General features: G+C 33.7%; 2 pseudogenes; both read left to right on the top strand.

Annotated features, from left to right (window-relative positions):
• The first annotated feature begins 16,613 nt into the window (after positions 1-16,613).
• LOC131957901 (protein YIPF3-like) lies at positions 16,614-17,716 on the top strand (annotated as a pseudogene).
• A 460-nt stretch (positions 17,717-18,176) lies between these two features.
• LOC131957902 (CBY1-interacting BAR domain-containing protein 1-like) lies at positions 18,177-19,413 on the top strand (annotated as a pseudogene).
• Positions 19,414-20,264: the final 851 nt, after the last annotated feature.

The following is a 20,264-nucleotide window of genomic DNA, read 5'->3' as shown; positions in this document are numbered from 1 at the left end:
TATCATTTATCATACTTTTCAGGCTAAAAGAGAAAGTTTGTTTTAATTTTTTATTTTTTTCAAATCAAAGGCCATTACAAAGATTAAATTAAATAAATCTTTTGATGTTTTGTTAAGTTTAACAAATTCATTTTATTCACAATTATGATGCGTAAAGAAAGTAAACAAAACCATATTGACAGTCAATTTAAAAAAAAAGTTCAAATAAACTAAAATCATTGTACATACTATCAACATTTTGCTGGGAGATATTTTGTCTGAGATATTTTGTCTGAGATCATTTGTCCATGATATCATTTGTCCTGATATATTTTGTCCTGGTATCTTTTGTCCTTGAGATCATTTGTCCTGAGATCATTTGTCCGTGAGATATTTTGTCTGAGATCATTTGTCCTGAGATCATTTGTCATGGAACCATATATATATATATATATATATATATATATATATATATATATATATATATATATATATATATATATATATATATATATATAACGTATATCTTGCTCATTTAAATTTCAGATAAATTATATCCGAATCAAGAAAATGTATTTAATTAATTCGCCTACGGTAATTTCCATTTATAAATTTAAATTAACCAAGAAGGATCACCTATAAATTTCCTCCCAAAAATGGCTTAATTTACAAAGAAATTCATAAATAATTGAAAAAGATACAAAACATTGTTTAATGTGTAAATAAAACCAAAATTATTTTAAATTATTATAAAAATGATGCTTAACCTATGTATTTTTACCTTTTGATTATTATTAGGCTCAAATTTTGATTGCAAACAGTTAGCTGAATTGAAGAATTGAATCGTAGACATGATGAGAAAGTTCGGTTTTAACAATGTGAACCCGCCATCGTATTCTGTTGTTTTAATTTACTTAAAAGATAACAATTGAAAATAGTAGATACTTTAAGTACTAGACTGAAGCGTCACCAGGTCGGGTGTACACCCACTCCGAAAAAAAAAAAATATATATATATAAATATATATATATATATATATATATATATATATATATATATATATATATATATATATATATATATATATATATATATATATATATATATATATATATATATATATATATATATATATATATATATATATATATATATATATATATATATATATATATATATATATATATATATATATATATATATATATATATATATATATATATATATTAGCCATCGTCACCCGTTACATGTGAATTTTAGGCCTATATTTTTGTAATGCTATACTTGTTTGAGAAAAATATTTTATGAAATAGTAATTGGTCAAACCGCAATGTGCTTTACTACACGTTGAGCGATATTAGTGAAAAAGCAAAGAAATAACTAAATAGTAAAATATCCACACACATTTAGTATAACATAGGCTACCAATACCAATTTGAAATATTAGAAATAAATCTAGAAATAAATCTAAAAATTTTTAACATGTCATGTTTTCTGAAATTACTGAAGCAAACTTACACCATCTAATTTACAATTATTGTTTACCTGGTGTCACCCTCCAACTCCCCCCCCCCCACACACACACACATACCTCAACGCTGGGAGGCTGTTACATGATGACATGTTCGATAAGAAATTTAGCATTGATATTTTAGTTAGCCGCCACGCTCCATCATCAAAGGATTTATTGATTTGCAATTTTTTTCAATGTGGTGTCAAGGCCATCCACTTTGGTGGGTGGTGTATTTCGTTCTGATCACTACATTGTTCTGTGAAAATTGCATTTGGTGTCACCCCCCCCCCCTCCAATTAAACAAGTGGCATCAGTTTTTGCAAAAATTATATCAACGAGCTGACCCGCGACGTAGTATATGCCGCCATCTAGTTGTTTTATTTTCTGGTTATTAGCAATTCATAATTTGTGAATTCTACACTACCCCCTACCGCCCTTCCTTCACCCCCCTCCCTCCCAGTGAAAGCAGCTGTATACAGAAAAAGTAAAGATAAATCAGAAATTATTACCTCCCCTTCGTTTCAAATCGTTTACTACTAAATTATCTAACCCAGCTCTACAATTGTAAACATTCAGGGTGAGCCACAGCTCACCTGAGAGTTGGGAATGAGGTAGGTGGCTAAGCTGCGTGGTGTTTTCTATGGTCTCCATGAAGAGGATTATATATGTAAATCCTCTTATTACTTCAAGGATCAGTTTTCATAGTAACTTATCAAATGTGGTGTCACCCCCACACCGATCGATTGTTGAGGTATCAGTTATTGAAAATACTCAACAAAACAATTTTAAAATTGTAAAATGTAGTAAAGTTCTCAGCTGGTGTCGTTTGTAGCAAAGTTTTCAGCTGGTGTCGTTTGTAGCACAAGCTGTGTCTGAGATGGATGAGGTTGACCGTGCTCTAGACTAGAAAGCTGGTTTGTCATCAGGGTTGTATAGACGTGTAAGCCTTCCTGCTTGCCATTCTTCAATTTTCTTTCCTTTTAGGTCAGGGTAACCCCAGCTCTGAGAGTGACTATAAATATGTGATAAATACAATAAATATTTAGGCAATATAGTAATTGAAAATATTGAATCCCACAAATCATCGAATCTAATTAACACATGATAAGCAACGAATCTAAAATGTCGGAAATCGAATCTAACTATTAGATCGATACTACTGTATCGGCGTTAAATTAATCACTGCAAAGATTGCATACCTTGATAGCGGACATGTTTTTTTTAAAATATTGACAGTTTTGTTGATAGAATCTCGGTTCAGGTTTAACTCTTTATGTTAATGTTAAATTACTTTGAAAAGCTAATATATGAAATAAGCAATAAGATATTATTAGTAATTCAGCAATATGTTTTTTTTCAGCATAAAATGTTTCTATAAAGGGTTATAACGGTATTGCAGAGAAAACTAGGAAGTTTCTGTATTTGAAACGCCTCTAAACACAGCATTACACTAGCAATGTTATTTTATTCATGAAAGATGTAAAGGTTTGATTTAACAACATAGCCACATATTTGACAAACAAAATACAAACTAAGAAACATTTTTCCCACTTTAGCCTTTATATTCACAGTGTATGGAAAATGTAGGCCTATATCTTGCTCATTTAAATTTCAGATGAATTAATGTAATTATATCCGAATAAAAAAAAATTATTGAATTAATTCGCCTACGTAAATTTTCATTTATACGTTTACATAAACCAAGAAGGATAACCTATAAATTTGACCTCAAAAAAGGCTAGATGTACAAAGAAATTCATAAATAATTTTAAAAAATATAAAACATTGTTTACAGTGTAAATTAAAATAAAAGTATTTCTACATGTCTTAGAGAAAGGAGTTCATGGGCTTTGTTTTGTAATTTTAATTATTATCAGGCTCAAGTTTTAATTGCAAATCGCTAGCTGAATTAAAAAAAAATGTCCTGTAGACATGATGAGAAAGTTCAGTTTAAACATTTTCTTCTGTAGCTGCACCTGAAACAACACTCCTGTTGTTAAATTTATTGTCTACTACTATTAATTATTAATAAGTATTTAGATCTAGATCTATATTACCTATTCTACATCAAAGAACCTGAATCTAGATTTATATATACACGAATTCTAAACCCAGTCTAATTTTTATGATAGTAGTATATTAGGTCCCTTTTGGGTCGGTTTTTTGGCGGAGGAGCGCAGGGTGAGGAACAATGACATATAGTAAAATACTCGGGAGCAGGATGCGCGGGATGCGCAATGACATATAGCAAAATACTCCCCAGCCTGGCGCATCGGGATGTGGAGGGTGGGTGAGCAGGATGCGCAGGATGCGCAAAGACATATAGTAAAATACTACGCCAACTGGGGTTGGCGGAGGTGGTGGGGAAGTAGGTCACCTTTTGGTGACCTTGTGACGTAATCATTGACCTTGTGACGTAATTAGTGACCTTGTGACGTAATCAATGACCTTGTGACGTAATCATAGACCTAGTTACGTAATCATTGACCTAGTTACGTAATTTTAATGAGTTTTTTAATGAGTTTGAATTTAATTAATTTGATTTTAATTAATTTTTATTAACGAGTTACGTAATTTTAATGAGTTTTTAATGAGTTTGAATTTAATTTTTAAATTTTAATTAATTTTTGACCTAGTTACGTAATTTAATTACTTTGATTGTATTTTTATTTTGTTTAATTTGTTTGTTTACTTGTTGTTTAATTTAATTACTTTGTTTATATTGTGTAATTTTTATTAACGAGTTACGTAATTTGATTATTTGTTTACTTTTTAATTATTTTTATTGACGAGTTACGTAATTTGATTATTTGTTTACTTTTTAATTATTTTTATTTTGTTTATTTTTAATTTTATTTTATTTTATAATTAGTTAAATTATTATTAACTAGTTACGTAATTTGATTTTAATTACTTTTGTTTATTTATTTATTTGATATATTTCTTTTCTTTGTTGTTTAATGTTGTTTATTTATTTGAATGTATGTATGTTTTAAATAAAAGACTAACACTAGCAGGTACTAGAACAGTCTTTGTATAGGTACCATTCTTCAACACAACGAACGTTACAAAAATAGAACATCCATTAAAGATAACGATCAGCCACAGCTGTTACGTATCGACCCGCCCGCGAAGTTTTCTCACCGCTGCCCGTTTTAATGGGAATGTATTGATCGCAGCCGCTGGCCCATCACAGCATGATGTCCCACCTAATTAAATTTTTTTTGTTATGCTTCACCGAGTTACCCCCGCTCGGTTGACGGGTTATGGTAATTAACGACATACATTAAGTAGCTTTCCGCGAAGCACTTAGGTCATTATGCAACAGCTGTTGTGCGACAGCTGGTGCTGTAATTAGGCCGTTCAACCGGATAAATGACCGCGAAAATTGTGTTCTAATCACTTCAACTTCGGACTTCAAATCAAGCGTCACCGCGACTTATCCAGCCTGCGACCTCTGTTGACTCCTGAGACTAAACCCACGCCAGCTTTACCAACCATCACATCCACCTAACCCTATACGGACCACATCTTTTGTGCGTGTTTATTCTATTAAAGGTAAGGTTAATATTACTTTTTGTTTTAAGGGAGCTAACCCCATTAAAATACCCTTTAAATAAATAAGTATCTAAATAAGTATTCATATGTATTCCTTTTAGTATACAACCGACCCTACGAGACAGACTAACCATCGACCGAACCTATTGAGCTACCTACCCATCCCCGAGGCACCCACTGAACCAAACGTTCCAGCTACATCCAACTACACCATTTCGGATCTCCACACACAGCTAACTTCACGTTCAGCTTACGCGTTCAAACCCATAGGTACGTTCATTTTTAATTTTGTTTTAAGTATGATTTTTGTTTCATGCATTTTATTTTATGTATTTATTTTTATTCTACAGCCAGTGACCTACCCAGTCATCCAACTACTAGACACTTCGTCAATAATGCAAACCGCCCAGTCTACCACCCATCCAGCCATGAGCCGTAACAAGCGTGACATATGCAACCGTGTGTTCACCCGCAAAGACGGTTTGACAAGACATCACGACTCTGTTCACCGCCGACAAGGACATCTCTGTACAACATGCGGGAATCTATTTACACGACTTGACAATTTAACAAGACATTGTAAAACAACACACACCAACCAAACATCACCCACCGACACCCCATCAGCAACCGATAGACAAACTCCACAACCACTATACGTGACCGACAGACAAACCATGCAACCCCTAGCAGCGATCCAAACAACTCGTACCATGACCAACACTATTCCATTAAAGCGACATACGATGTATGACGACATAGCAAACAACAAACGCGTAAAGACTAACAACGACAGTAACGTTAATTCACACACCACTATTTTTCCTGTAGACGACCTACCCATGATACGTTATACATGTGACATATGTGAGCATGCATTCACCTGCAAACATGGTTTGAAACGACATCACGATACGGCACACAGACGACGAAGACATACATGTAGAGAATGTTTGCAAGAATTTACAAGAAAATATAATTTAACGAACCACTATAAAATACCACACACCATCAAAACATCACCAGACGACACATCAGCGACCGACACGAATATCCCATAGGATGACTTCTCACAGACATCTCCTTACACCCAACACAGAAACTCACTTTCTTAGTTACTGTCGCTGTGAGTCTTTACGCGTTTGTTGTTTGATACGTCGTCATACATCCTGTGTCGTTTTAAGAGGCTAGTGTTGGTCGCGGTAAGGTCTGTTAGGGTCGCTGCTGGGGATTGTTCAGTTTGTGTATCGGACGGTGATGGGGTGTCGGTTATTAATGTTTGGTTGGTGTGCGCTTTCTTATAATGATTCATTAAATTTTCTCGTCGTGTAAATACTTTCCCGCATGTTGTACAGGGATGTCTTTGTCGGCCGTGTACAGTGTCGTGATGTCTTGTCAAGTGTTGTTTAAGGGTGAATACCCGTTCACAGATCTCACATGTGTAACGGGTCATAGTTAGCTTATCTATAGGTATAATAGGGTTGCCTAAATTAAGGTTACTGTGATTGTTGTAAGTCTTTACGCGTTTGATGTTTGATATCTCGTCATACATCGTTTGTGGTTTTAATGCAATAGTGTTGGTCGCGGTACGAGCTGTTTGGCTCGCTGATGTGAGTTGGTTAGTATATGTATCGGTCACTAATGTGGGTTGGTGTGTTTTTCTATCGGTCACTGATGAGGGCTGGATGATTTGTCTGTCAGCCGCTGATGGGGTGTCGGTTAGTAATGTTTGGTTGCTGTGTGCTGTGTTATAGTGTCTGGTTAAATTACTTAGTCTTGTAAATACTTTCCCACAAGTTGAACATTGATGTCTTCCTCGACCATGTACCGTATCGCGATGCTGTACTAAATTGTCTTTGCGGGTGAATATCCGATCGCATATATCACACTTGTGACGGGTCATGGTTGGTTGGGTGGCTGGGTGGGCGGCTTCCATTATTGACGAAGTGTCTAGTAGTTGGATGACTGGGTAGGTCGTTGGCTATAAAATAAAAATAAAATAAAAATTAAAGTAATTACAAAAATAAAATACATGTGTCAACTTTTTAAATAAAAAAGATTGAAAATGAAACGTACCTATGGGGTGGTTTGAACTTCTAAGCTGAACGTGAAGTTAACTGTAGGTGGAGAGCCGAAGTGGTGTAGATGGATGTAGTTGGATCCTTTGGTTCAGTGGATGGATCGGAGATGGTTAGGTAGCTCAATTGGTTCAGTGGATGGATCGGCTGCGTCGAGGGGTCGGTTGTACACTAAAAAAGGAATACGTGTGCCTACTTATTTAGAAAAGAGTTATTTAAAGGATATTTTAATAGGGTTATCTCCCTTAAAACAAAAAGTACTATTAACCTTACCTCAGTGTATACTAAAAGGTAAATTACTTACATGTGACTACTTATTTAGAAAAGTCTTAATTAAAGGGTATTTTAATGGGGTTAGTTCCCTTAAAATAAACGTACTATTCACCTTACCTCGGTGTACGATTCAAAAGTAAAGTAATTAATTAAAAGGTATTTGAATGGGGGTTAGCTCCCTTAAAACAATACGTACTATTAACCTTACCTCGGTGTACGATACAAAATTAAATACATGTGCGTACTTATTTAATAAGATTTGATTTTAATAGGGTTAGCGCCCATAAAACAAAAGTAATATTAACCTTACCTTTAATAGTATAAACACGCACAAAAGATGTGGTCCGTGTAGGGTTAGGTAGATGTGATGCTTGGTAAACCTGTCGTGGGTTTAGTCTCAGGAGTCAACAGAGGTCTCATTCAGGATAAGTCGCTGTGACGCTTGATTTGAAGTCCGAAGTCGAAGTGTTTAGAACACAATTTTCGCGGTCATTTATACGGTTGTTCAACCTAATTACACCACCAGCTGTCGCACAACAGCTGTTGCATAATGACCTAAGTGCTTCGCGGAGAGGTACTTAGTGAACCCCATTAATCAATGACGGGTGTCAAAATTTAATTAGGCGGGCTATCAAGTTGATGATGGTCCAGTGGGTGTTACCAATATTAACTCGGACCGTGTACTTGGACCTTGTCGAGTGTTTGACAAAAACAAAGGATTGCGGATCGATAAGTAACAGGTGTTGTTGCATGGCTGGTTAATGGCTGTTATACAAAGACTGTTCTAGTACATGCTAGTGTTAGTCTTTTATTTAAAACATACATACATTCAAATAAATAAACAACATTAAACAACAAAGAAAAGAAATATATCAAATAAATAAATAAACAAAAGTAATTAAAATCAAATTACGTAACTAGTTAATAATAATTTAACTAATTATAAAATAAAATAAAATTAAAAATAAACAAAATAAAAAATAAATAAAATCCAATTACGTAACTCGTCAATAAAAATAATTAAAAAGTAAACAAATAATCAAATTACGTAACTCGTCAATAAAAATAATTAAAAAGTAAACAAATAATCAAATTACGTAACTCGTTAATAAAAATTACACAATATAAACAAAGTAATTAAATTAAACAACAAGTAAACAAACAAATTAAACAAAATAAAAATACAATCAAAGTAATTAAATTACGTAACTAGGTCAAAAATTAATTAAAATTTAAAAATTAAATTCAAACTCATTAAAAAACGCATTAAATTACGTAACTCGTTAATAAAATTAATTAAAAATTTAAAAATTAAATTCAAACTAATTAAAAAACACATTAAAATTACGTAACTAGGTCAAAAAATTAATTAAAATTTTAAAAACTCATTAAACTAATTAAAAAACTCGTTAAAATTACGTAACTAGGTCAATGATTACGTAACTAGGTCAATGATTACGTCATAATGTTACTAATTACGTCACAAGGTCACCAAAAGGTGACCTACTGACCTACTCCCCCTCCTGCTCACCCACCCTAGGGTGGGTGAGTATTTTACTATATCTCATTGTTCCTGCGGCTCACCCACCCTCACCCACCTTCACCCAGGTGGGTGAGTATTTTACTATATGTCATTGTTCCTGCGGCTCACCCACCCTCACCCAGGTGGGTGAGTATTTTACTATATGTCGGTGTACCTCCTGCTCCCCCAGGGAGTATTTTACTATATCCCGTTGTTCCTGCGGATCACCCGCCTCACCCTGGTGGGTGAATATTTTGCTATATGTCATTGTTCCTGCGGCTCACCCAGGCAGGGAGTATTTTCCTATATAGCCTTTGTTCCTGCTCCTGCTCCTGCTCCTGCTCCCCATCCCGTTGCGCCTGCGCCTGCGACCCAAAAGGGACCTAATATACTACTTATGATCAAAATATAAGATTAACAGTTACAGTTTTAAGTTATTAAAAAAAAATTGTACAACGAGAAATAGCCAGGCATCTGGGGTTTCAATCTACAAACCAATCCAAGGATGGAGACATGTAATATGCTTTCAACTTCCGAAGTGCACTTTAAAAAAAAATATTTTCAATATTAAAGGTTATTTTAATCAGAAGGCATTTTTGTATGATTTACCGTCCATTTATTTAACTTAAGTGGCATATTCTTATAGCTATTAGCCTCTAAACTGGGTAGGGATAGTTTTATAATTGGATTTAATTATCCTAAAAGAACTAGTTGAAATACTATATTATGTTTTGTGCGAAACATATGTATGTTTATATATCAATACATACTTTTTCATACTCGAACCCATAAACAAATAATTACTTAGCTAATTCTAATCAAATACCTTAATATTGAAGAACAATAATTAATGGGAAATTTTTTAAAATTACAAAACAAAGGCTAAGCGATCCATTTTATAAGATTTTAAAAAATATTGTAGTTTTTTTTAGTTCCGCCACTGACGTAGACCAGTAAAGGTTCAACAGTTTCATTTCATTCTTAGAGGAGAACACGTTTTTTTCTTTCTTTAATAAACGCAATTTTAACATAACATTAAATTACACATTTGCATTTTCTGCAAAAAACATAATTGTAAATAGATGCAATGTATTATGTAGAAGAAAACTATCCTAAAATAATGAAAGAACATGTCAGAAAGAAATATTACTATTGTAAATGTGTATCAGTCCTCGCAAGCCGATGATGAAAACTGTAATACTAAAGCGAACACGACAAGGCAAACTGACGCTGTTAATTATATGTCTGAGTGGTGGGAGGGGGGAATTAGGATAAAAAATTTACACAAAATATAACTAACGCCTACGCAATTTAATATAGTGTAACTAGCTGCATCCCGTGCTCCGCCTCGGTAAATCTTTATTTAAATGTACCAACTTAAGAACAGAACAAAACTAAACACAACACAAACGAACGCAAAAAAAACACAAACGAAAAAACAAACACAACACTCATAACATAAACACAATTTAAATGCAATCATAAAGGCATATTGCTCACAGTCTAGCCCGTAGCGCCAAATCGCGCCCTTTCCGGTGATTTGCACCCACCTTAAACTTTCGATTTGCACCCCTGTCCCCCCCCCCTCCCCCGCCCTAAAACTTTCGATTTCCACCCCCCCCCCCCCTCGCATATTTTTTCCAACCAACTTTGGCACCCCCTAAGGTCGGCACCCGGGGACATATGCCCCCCCCCCCTCGCTACGCCTCTCCTATAAAACCCCTAGCTTGTCCGCAAACCGAAAGATAGAATAATAATTAGTAAACAGTATAAATAATAGGCAGTATTTAAAATATCCGTGTTTTACCTACAATATTTCACTTTATCCATTCACGCATTTTTTTCCAGTACTTTAAATTTTAAAAATTTACAATAAAGTTTCATAACTAAAACCATTGCGCACCTAATGAACGTGATGACGCGTCTATAATAGTGCTGAATAGTTGATTAAAAATTATAAGTAATAAACAGTGGGGCCTACATTTAGTGAATAAAATAAATAAAAGATTGCCTTTTATCAATCCATGCTAATTATAATTTTCTAACAATAATTTCCTCTTACACATCCGAATAATTTGCATTCACATTTTGCTAATTATATTATCGCAACACTAATTCCTTCTATGACGAACGTATATTTGCATTCACATTTTTTATTAGCTTGAGTTTAATGTATTTTTAAATTACCTCCTTTGTCAAAATTAGAAAAAAAGAGTTAAATTAATTTGATTTTTCTACCGTACTGTTATTATGTTATTGAAATGTGTCCACTTTTTCTGGGAATATAAACGAAAATGATATTTGACATTAATACTTTTAATATGTTTTAGCAGTGTGCGTGTATTTAATATTTTCTTCACGTTATGCAAAAAAGTAAAAACAGTGGCAATTATAAAATAGCTCTATGCCGTTATATAAACAAACCCTACTCTAGTACTTATAAAAAGACACTGCGGTGCACTCAAAAGCACTGCATGGTGCGTAGTTTACTTTTATGGTTCCAAAATCTATAGCGATGACGGACGGACAGACACAGCCCGCTTATATTGTAGACTAGGCATGCTGCCCAGCTTCGCTTAGGCTTTCGAAAACATTGAGAATTTGAATGCTTAATTAATTCGCCGGAGGGTCGGTCTACGACCTCGAGAGTTATGAAGAGGTTCCTCCGTGGACATTTTTTTTCGATTTATAGCTCATATAAGGTACCGGTCAGTCGAGGTCAGTTTTGACCCCCTCATCGTAGACTTTTCGGCCAACCGGCCCCCGTGTTCTGTCGCCCCAAGGCAAGATCCTGCCAAATTTGAAGCGCCTGCGGCGCCGGGAAGTGCCCTATCGGACACCCGACAATCTAGATCTAGATCTAGATTCCTAAAAGAATTTTTTTTTTAAGTTCAGCCCTAGCATAATAAAAAAAAATACATTAACCAAGTTGACTTGATGTGTCTCGAACCCGCACCACCTGCGTGGTCTAATGTACACTAACATCGTCGCTATTTAGGCACCTTATAAAATACGGAGAATGAAACACGTATTTTAAAATCTTAACTTACGCGAATATGCCTATTCTTTCAAATTAATTTTTTTATCCCAAATTAGCCAGTTCCAAACAAAGATTTTGAATAAAATAAATAAGTCTTGAAATAGTTTAGTCCTAAGATAGAAATTTATTTTTGGAATTGATTTTAGAGAAGTTAGAGTCTAAATCTAGATCTAGATCTTAGCGTCTACGTCTAGATCTAGTTATTGCGTAGATTTAGATTTAGATTTAGTCTAGATCTATAATCTCTAGATCTAGAATCCAAATACATAAAATACATTTTATGAGTTTAGGCCGGAAAAATTGTATTGTATACATTTCATAGTGTACGTAGATCTAAATCAAATTTGAATGAAATAGTTCATTTCTTTGAATTTTAAACACGGCAGATGACGTCATTAGTTAATGGATAAGCAATAGTGACGTCACAGTTTTATGCGTTCTTTTTCACATTTATTAATGCTTTTCCGGTTGCATAAATAATACTGTTTCTCTACATTCGAATACGCCTTTAATTTTTATTTTTCTTCTTTAAATAAAATTGTGGTTATACATTTAAAACATCTAACATATTATTTTCAACAAAAGTCCGTATAAAGTTCTCCATATATCGCTGCCGTTTCTGACGTGATGTCCGGCGAAAATTTTTTGCGGACAGAGAGAGAGAGAGAGAGAGAAGAGCGCACATGGCGTTTTATATATTAGGATATTTGGATAACTAGACGAACGAACGTATTAAAATGATTACTGTTTGTTGAAAACCACACAGCAGATCAGGGGCGGGTAAAGCTTGAGCAAAGTTTCGGTTTTTACCTTCCCCCCCCCCCCTCCACCCCCCATCACCAAACCGACACTGATAGTGGCATGCTTTTGCCTTTTAAAAGTGTTACCTAATACAGTACTATCAATACGGTACTTTAAATATGATACTATATATATGGTGTCATAAGTTCAGTATTATATAAATAAATATATATATATATATATATATATATATATATATATATATATATATATATATATATATATATATATATATATTTATATATTTAAATATTTATATATTTATATATATAACGTGAAATTAAACCAAAAACATTGTTCAGAGAAAAGAACAGTGTACTTTGAAATGTTTTAAAATAAAGGCCGGTGTCTAGGACGTTTAAAAAGTTTAATGCATCTAGTTCAGAACCTAGCAATTAATTTATTAATTCATCAGAATTATTTTAAATTTATAAATTTAAAATTCTCAGGAAAGATAACTCATAACTACAAACCAAAATATCGTGAGATAAATTAAGAAATTAAGAAATAATTAAATTGAAGGAAAACTAGTGTCGTCTATTTTGTTTATTAGAAATACTAAATCTTTTGTATTAAATTTTTTAATTTTCAAACTTTGTTTCTAATATTAAGTTTTTAATTAGTCAAAAATCTAAAAATAAAACTGTTAGCTGAATTTAAAAAAAAGGACTTTTAAAAATGTTAAAGTTCAGAGTTAAGACTAATGACTTATTGGCTAAATTATCTAGGCATTATATTTACTTTCTCGTATACTTAAAATTTGTATCAATTAATTCTCTGTGATTTCAAATTTATTTCAGCACCACTTAAAAACCCAAATTCCCCCCCCCCCCACTTGTCAGCCCACCACGCCGATGGAAAAAATAAATCCCTTGTATCATCATATAATTACACATTTGCATTTTCATGTTTTTTGGGTTGTTTTTTAAATATGTAGACGTATACGAAGTATAGAGAAAGTATTGTAATCGTGCAAAAAAATAATCGAGATTTTCACAGATATCGACGTTTTACACCTCCCTGAGTCGGAGAAACATAGTTTTGCAAATTTGTCCGTACGTCTGTGTGTGTATGTGTGTCAGTAAACACGATAACTTGAGTACCGATACAGCTAGGTTGATGAAATTTATATTTCATATTTACTGTTTGTAGAAAACCACACCACAAATCAGGGGAGGGTAAAGCTTGAGCAAGGTTTCGGTTTTTGCCTTGTCATCCCCCCACCCCAACAACAAACTGACAGTGGTATTGACATGTTTTTACCTTTAAAAATGTTCTCATTCAATACTGTAAATACAGTATTTTAAATTTGGCACTATATAAAATATAATAAAGTGTCGTAAATACAGTGTTATTGATACTTTAGCCCTTATATGCATAGATATATTTGTATATGGAAAATGTAGGCTTTTATCTTGCTCATTTAAATTTCATGTGAATTAGTTAAATTAAATCCGAACCAAGAACGTTTTTTTAAATTAATTCGCTTACGCTTATTTCCACTTATAAATTTAAATTAACCAAGAAAAATAACCAACAAGTTTGCTTCCAAAAATGGCTAAATGTACAAAGAAATTCATATATAATTTTGAAAAATACAAAACATTGTTTACAGTGTGTGTAAATCAAAACTACAATATTTTTTAAAATCTTATAAAATGGATCGCTTAGCCTTTGTTTTGTAATTTTAAATTATTATCAGGCTCAAGTTTTAAATGCAAACAGCTAGCTAAATTAAAGAATTAACTTGTAAATATGATGAGAAAGTTCAGTTTTAACAATTACTGCTTCTCATTATCTGTGGACACAACAATCTGTGTTGTATTAATTTAGAGAAAACAAATAATTAAAAATAGTACACACTCTGGGTCCTAGACATATAATGGGAAAGTCCAGTGTAAACAATGGATACTTTATGGCACAAGGTGACACAACACTCCGTGTAGCTGTGTTGTCTTAATTGATTTATAAAAGAATGTAATTGAAAATAGTACATACTCTTGGTCTAGGCCAGGGTTGGAAATCCTTTGAGTTGTAAGAGCCTAAAGTTACAATTTACAAAATTTCCCAGTTTTTAAATAGCCATTAATAATTGTTCTTCAATATTAATGTATTTGATTAGGATTAGCTAAATAATTTTGTATGAGTTTAAGTATGAAAAAATAAAGTATTTCAAATATTTCTTTTAGGATAATAAAAAATAATAAAATCCAATTATAAAACTACCCCTACCCAATTTAGAGGCTAATAAGTATAAGAATATGCCACTCAAGTCAAAATTAATGGACGGTAAAACATACAAAACGCCTTCTGATTAAAGAACCTTTACTATTGAAAATATTTGGAAAAAAAGGGCACTTCGGTAGTTAAAAACATGGAACTACTGCCACGGGGCTGGCCACATCACAGTTGTGGGGCTGGGCCTTGTGTCCATGCAGCTGTTAGCTGTTTGTATACGCTCTACTCCACCTATTCTTAGTGTTTTTATTTTGTTTAAAGTTGTTTTCTAGTATAATATGTTTATGAGTTATGAAAATAAAATAATATCATTATTATGGAACTAGCAAGCCGCATCCTGACATCAAAAGAGCTGAATGCGGCTGGCGAGCCGCAGGTTGCCGACCCCTGTCTAGGCAGTGGCGTCGCCTTGTTGGGTGTACCCCCATCAAAACAACACACACACACACACACACACACATATATATATATATATATATATATATATATATATATATATATATATATATATATATATATATATATATATTATTCATCGACACACATTACACGTGAATTATAGGCCTATATTTTTGTAATGCTATACTTGTTTGAGAAAATATTTTATAAAATAGTTATTGGTCAAAACGCAATGTGCTTTACTACACGTTAAACGATATTAGTGAAAAAGCAAATAAATAACTAAATAGTAAAATATCCGACACATTTAGAGGGAGGAATGATTAAATTATGCATGGGCGGCCTTGTCCTGTCCCGTGAGCGCTGTGGCGACTACGTTCGGTCTTAACAGTGTGATAGACAATGGATAGGATGGGGCGTTACAAACGCTTACTAAATTGAATCAGGCGTGTCCGTCGGCGCCCTGGTAGGGTGCAATTAGGCTGCAATTAAAAATGTCAGTTTCGGCCCCCAAAGGCTCACATAGGCCATGCAATACGATTTATTTTAAATCATAAACCAAATATATTTACCAAATCCTTATCAAATATCAAAATATTGAAAAAAATAATGTTAGGGGCTCTTTAAAAACGTGTTAATTTTGTAAATTATTAACTTTTGGCTCTTCCTTCTCAAAAGGTTTCCGACTCCTGATTAAACACTATAGCCACATATTTGACAAACAAAATACAAACTAAGAAACATTTTTCCCACTTTAGACTTTATATTGATAGATACATGCGTATATGGAAAATATAGGCCTATATCTTGCTTATTTAAATTTCAGATTAATTAATGTAATTATATCCTAATCAAGAAAATTTATTTAGTTAATTCGCCTACGCTAATTTCTATTTATAAATTTACATTAACCAAGAAAGATAACCTACAACTTTGATCACAAAAATGGCTACATGTACAAAGAAATTCATAAATAATTTTGAAAAATATAAAACCTTGTAAATTAAAATGAAAGTATTTTTAAGTCTTATAAAAATGATTGCTTAATATTGGTTTTGAAATTTTAAATTATTATCAGCCTCAATTTCTAATTGCAAACAGCTAGTTGATTTAAAGAATTGTCTTGTAGACATGAGGAAAAAGTTCAATTTTTAATAATTATTTGTTGTTCTTAACTTTTGTCGCATAATCCGTTAAGCTCTGTTTTTGGTAGACATGGCTGACTTGTGGCAAACGGAGTCCCAGACTAAATCTGGGGCTGCCAGATCAGCTGTTCTGGATATGGACATGGAGGAAATGGAAATGATAGATGATGGGAACAGTGACACTTCTGACTATGACAACAAATTTCACGCCATGAGACAAGACAATCAAGGCGCTGGAGGGAAGGCTAACAAAACATTTGTTGATGATATACGACAAAGGATGGGAGAAAACGTCACACAGATGGTGTGGCAAGCTGGAACACAGGGTGCTAAAAGGGCTTGGACACTTTATGGAAATATTGATGTGCTGCGTCCTTACTTTGATGTTGAGCCTAAAGAAGTACATATGAGACTGCTGTACTCTCTGATCCCCAAAAAACCTTCAGATCAGAGGCAGCAAGTGCCTAAAGAGCTGCACGGCCCCACCATGGTTGTTCTCACTCTCATAGCTATTCTACTGTACCAGATGAAGACAGCAGAACATGAAGTGGAGGAAGGAACTCTGATGGGCTCTGCTATTGGTGTGTGTTTCATGTATTGGCTTGGTGCCTCCTGTGTGGTGTGGTTTGTTTGCTATGTGTGTAACGTGCGCATCACTCTGCTGCAGATACTCTCCATGATGGGATATGCCCTGTTTGGTCACTGTGTGGTGTTGTTTCGTGGGCACCGTCATCCACACATAACATGATCACATGTATTTTTACCTGCTGTGGGCTGGTGTTGGTGGTCTCTATACTCTGAGGATGGCAGGTATCATCATGTCAAGGACCAGAGGTAAAACAGAGCGTCTGATTGTCATCGGGACCATAGCTGCTCTCCACCTCTTGTTTCTGCTCTACTTACATTTTGCATATCACACCATTGTAGAGGAAATCTCTTATGCCCTGAATCAGAATTTAGTTCCATTGCCAGTAGCCAATGAAGAAGAAATGGCGGTACCAGCAGCTGGTATTAAAGAAGAAATTGCTGACAAATCTGATTCGCAAATGTGAGTTTTCACAAGATCACCATAATATGTTAGGCCTTTATTCAAGTTGACATTTTTCTAATATGTTACTGACTTATTCAATCAGCCAGTCATATAAAATAATTGCATACATTAAAATGTTCAACAACTTAAAGTATGTTAACCTTTAATTGAATACACTAAAATGTTCAATAAACTTAAAGTATGTTCACCTTAAGCGGCATTATTGATTAATGAACAATGCAATTAATACTTGGTTAACGTTTGGGTGTTGTTTTTTTTTCAAACATTGATATATATTTAAATTCAACTGGACTTATTAATGCCTGAAAGATTAAAACAATAACATAAGCTCTAAGTTATAGACAAATATTTATTTTATGCTTATTCTACTGTGTGATGACTAAGAATTGTGTATGTTGCAAACTATAGCAAATATTTTTTTTTATATTGCTGAAAACAGTATGTGGGATTCGTTCTGGTTTTTCTCCTTCTACAAATTGTAAATAACAAATAAACCAATTTTCATTTTAAAAAAAAAAAAAAAAAAAAAAAAAAAAAAAAAAAAAAAAAAAAGCTCTGTTTTTCGTAAACAAAACGAAAATGAGTCGATCTGGAGCAGAAATTCATCGAAGTGAAAACCAGTCAAAAGTAGTAAATGATCGTATTACACACATTGAGTAACACCTTGGTCAACTATGCGATATTGCTTCATCATACACACGGAAAACTGCAAGACTTCGAGACAAAGGTGACTTAATGGCTAAAGAGTTAATGCAGTTCTCTGAGTTTGATAAAAATGGAATCCCACCCTGAGCACTGGCATGTCCAAATTTGCAGAAAGTCCATCAACTGTGCAAGACTATCGAGAAGCAGAAGTGAAAAGGCTAGAAGGGAAGATAATCACACCACTAATGAATTATGGTTTGCTTTATAAACAAACAAAGAATGATATAAAATCATCATTTGCTGCCATTAATATAAAGATCTGCCAAAAGAAAAAGCTTGACATGACCAGGAGTAAACACCCATCAGACCGACAAAAGATAAGCCAGCTTGAGAACTCTCTACAAAAAGCCAGCCTTGAGGCCACAAGGAGTAGCAAGAATTTGGAACAACAAATAGATAAATTTGAGGAAAAAAAAACTAAAAGATTTGAAGAAAATATTTCGAGAATTTGTGACGATTGAAATGCATTTTCATGCCAAGGCACTGGAGCTGTATACTCAGTGTTTTCAGACATTGGACAGCATTGATCCCGAGGCTGACTTAGAGGAATTCAGACACCAACTAAGGCCAAAAGGGTCCATCCGGTCTAACATAGCCAGATCAGCATCGCTGGCTTCACTTGATTCCAGAGGCGTAGCGACCCTTCCCGGCGCCCGGGGACAAACTTTTCGATTTGCACCCCCTTCTCAAACTTTCGATTTGCATCCCCCCCCCTCGAGATTTCGATTTGCACCCCCCCCCCCCCTCAAACTTTCAATTTCCACCCCCCTCACCCTTTCTATTTACTTTTCCAACTCATTTTGGCGCCCCCTAAGCTCGGCGCCCGGGGACATATGTCCCCCCGCCCCCTCCACCCCTCGCTACGCTACTGCTTGATTCAAGGCAGAGCTCAGCAGGCAGCACAACGCCAAGAAAACCTGCCGCCCCGAAGGAAAATACTCCAGTTGAAACAAGGAAAAAAATTTCTCCGCCACAGAATTTACAAGATGACAGCGATGATGAAGATGATGATGATTATGATGACGACGATGATGAAGATGATTCTGGGGAAGAATAAGAAACTGAAAATGATAAATTACCCCCTAGAAAAAGATAATGTTTTATTAGTCAGCATCCGTCCATAAGTTTAGATCTGATGAGTGTGTCCTGCCATGGTGTATTTAAAAAATGATCTGATACCGGTAAATTAAAATTCTAGATCCATTTCTTTATCCAAACTTTATAAAACAAATCAACTCCCCACTTCATGATTACCTAAATAGCATTTATTTAGTATTTTGCACACCTTTTCAAGTTGTTCTATTATGTCTTTGGAATATCTGTGGTAACATTGTTGCATTATACTATTTACATAGTTTACTGTATATACAAAATTTATGTATACCTTACTATCCATAATTTTCTTAAATACTGTATTCATAATAATGCATGTTAGTAAGTCATTGTCACTTCTTGTAAAACTTATTTATTCTATCTATTAATGTTGCGATCATATATCTCTCACGATTCATTATCATGATCTATATTTTTATTTTAATTTAGGTATTACTTATTGATAATTTATTAAATTTCTTTAAAATTTAACTTTAAAAAGCATACATTACCTGTATATTAAAGTTGGCAAAATAAAAAAATAAAAAAAAGTTAAGCTCTGTTTTTTTTATATATTTACACGTTTTGTATTAGATCTATGTATAAAAAAACCCATCTTAAATGAATGAAAGTAGGCTACAAGTAGGAAAGAAATATTACTATTGTAAATCTGTATCAGTCCTCACAAGCCGATGATGAAAACTGTAATACTAAAGCGAACACACTACTGACGCTGTAAATTACATGTCTGAGGCAAAAAAAAAAACCTGTGTTTTTTAATTTGATAAAGAATTGAATTAAACATAAACTAGAGTTTTCTATTAAGAAAATTAAAAATATTAAAATTGTGTATAAAAATTTTTGTTTTAA

This window comes from Physella acuta, unplaced genomic scaffold, assembly GCF_028476545.2.
Source record: "Physella acuta isolate Inbredline_101_S28 unplaced genomic scaffold, ASM2847654v3 ptg001277l, whole genome shotgun sequence".
NCBI lineage: Eukaryota > Metazoa > Mollusca > Gastropoda > Physidae > Physella > Physella acuta.
Note: the sequence above shows the minus strand (reverse complement) of the source record. Positions and strands in the feature narration are given on the sequence as shown.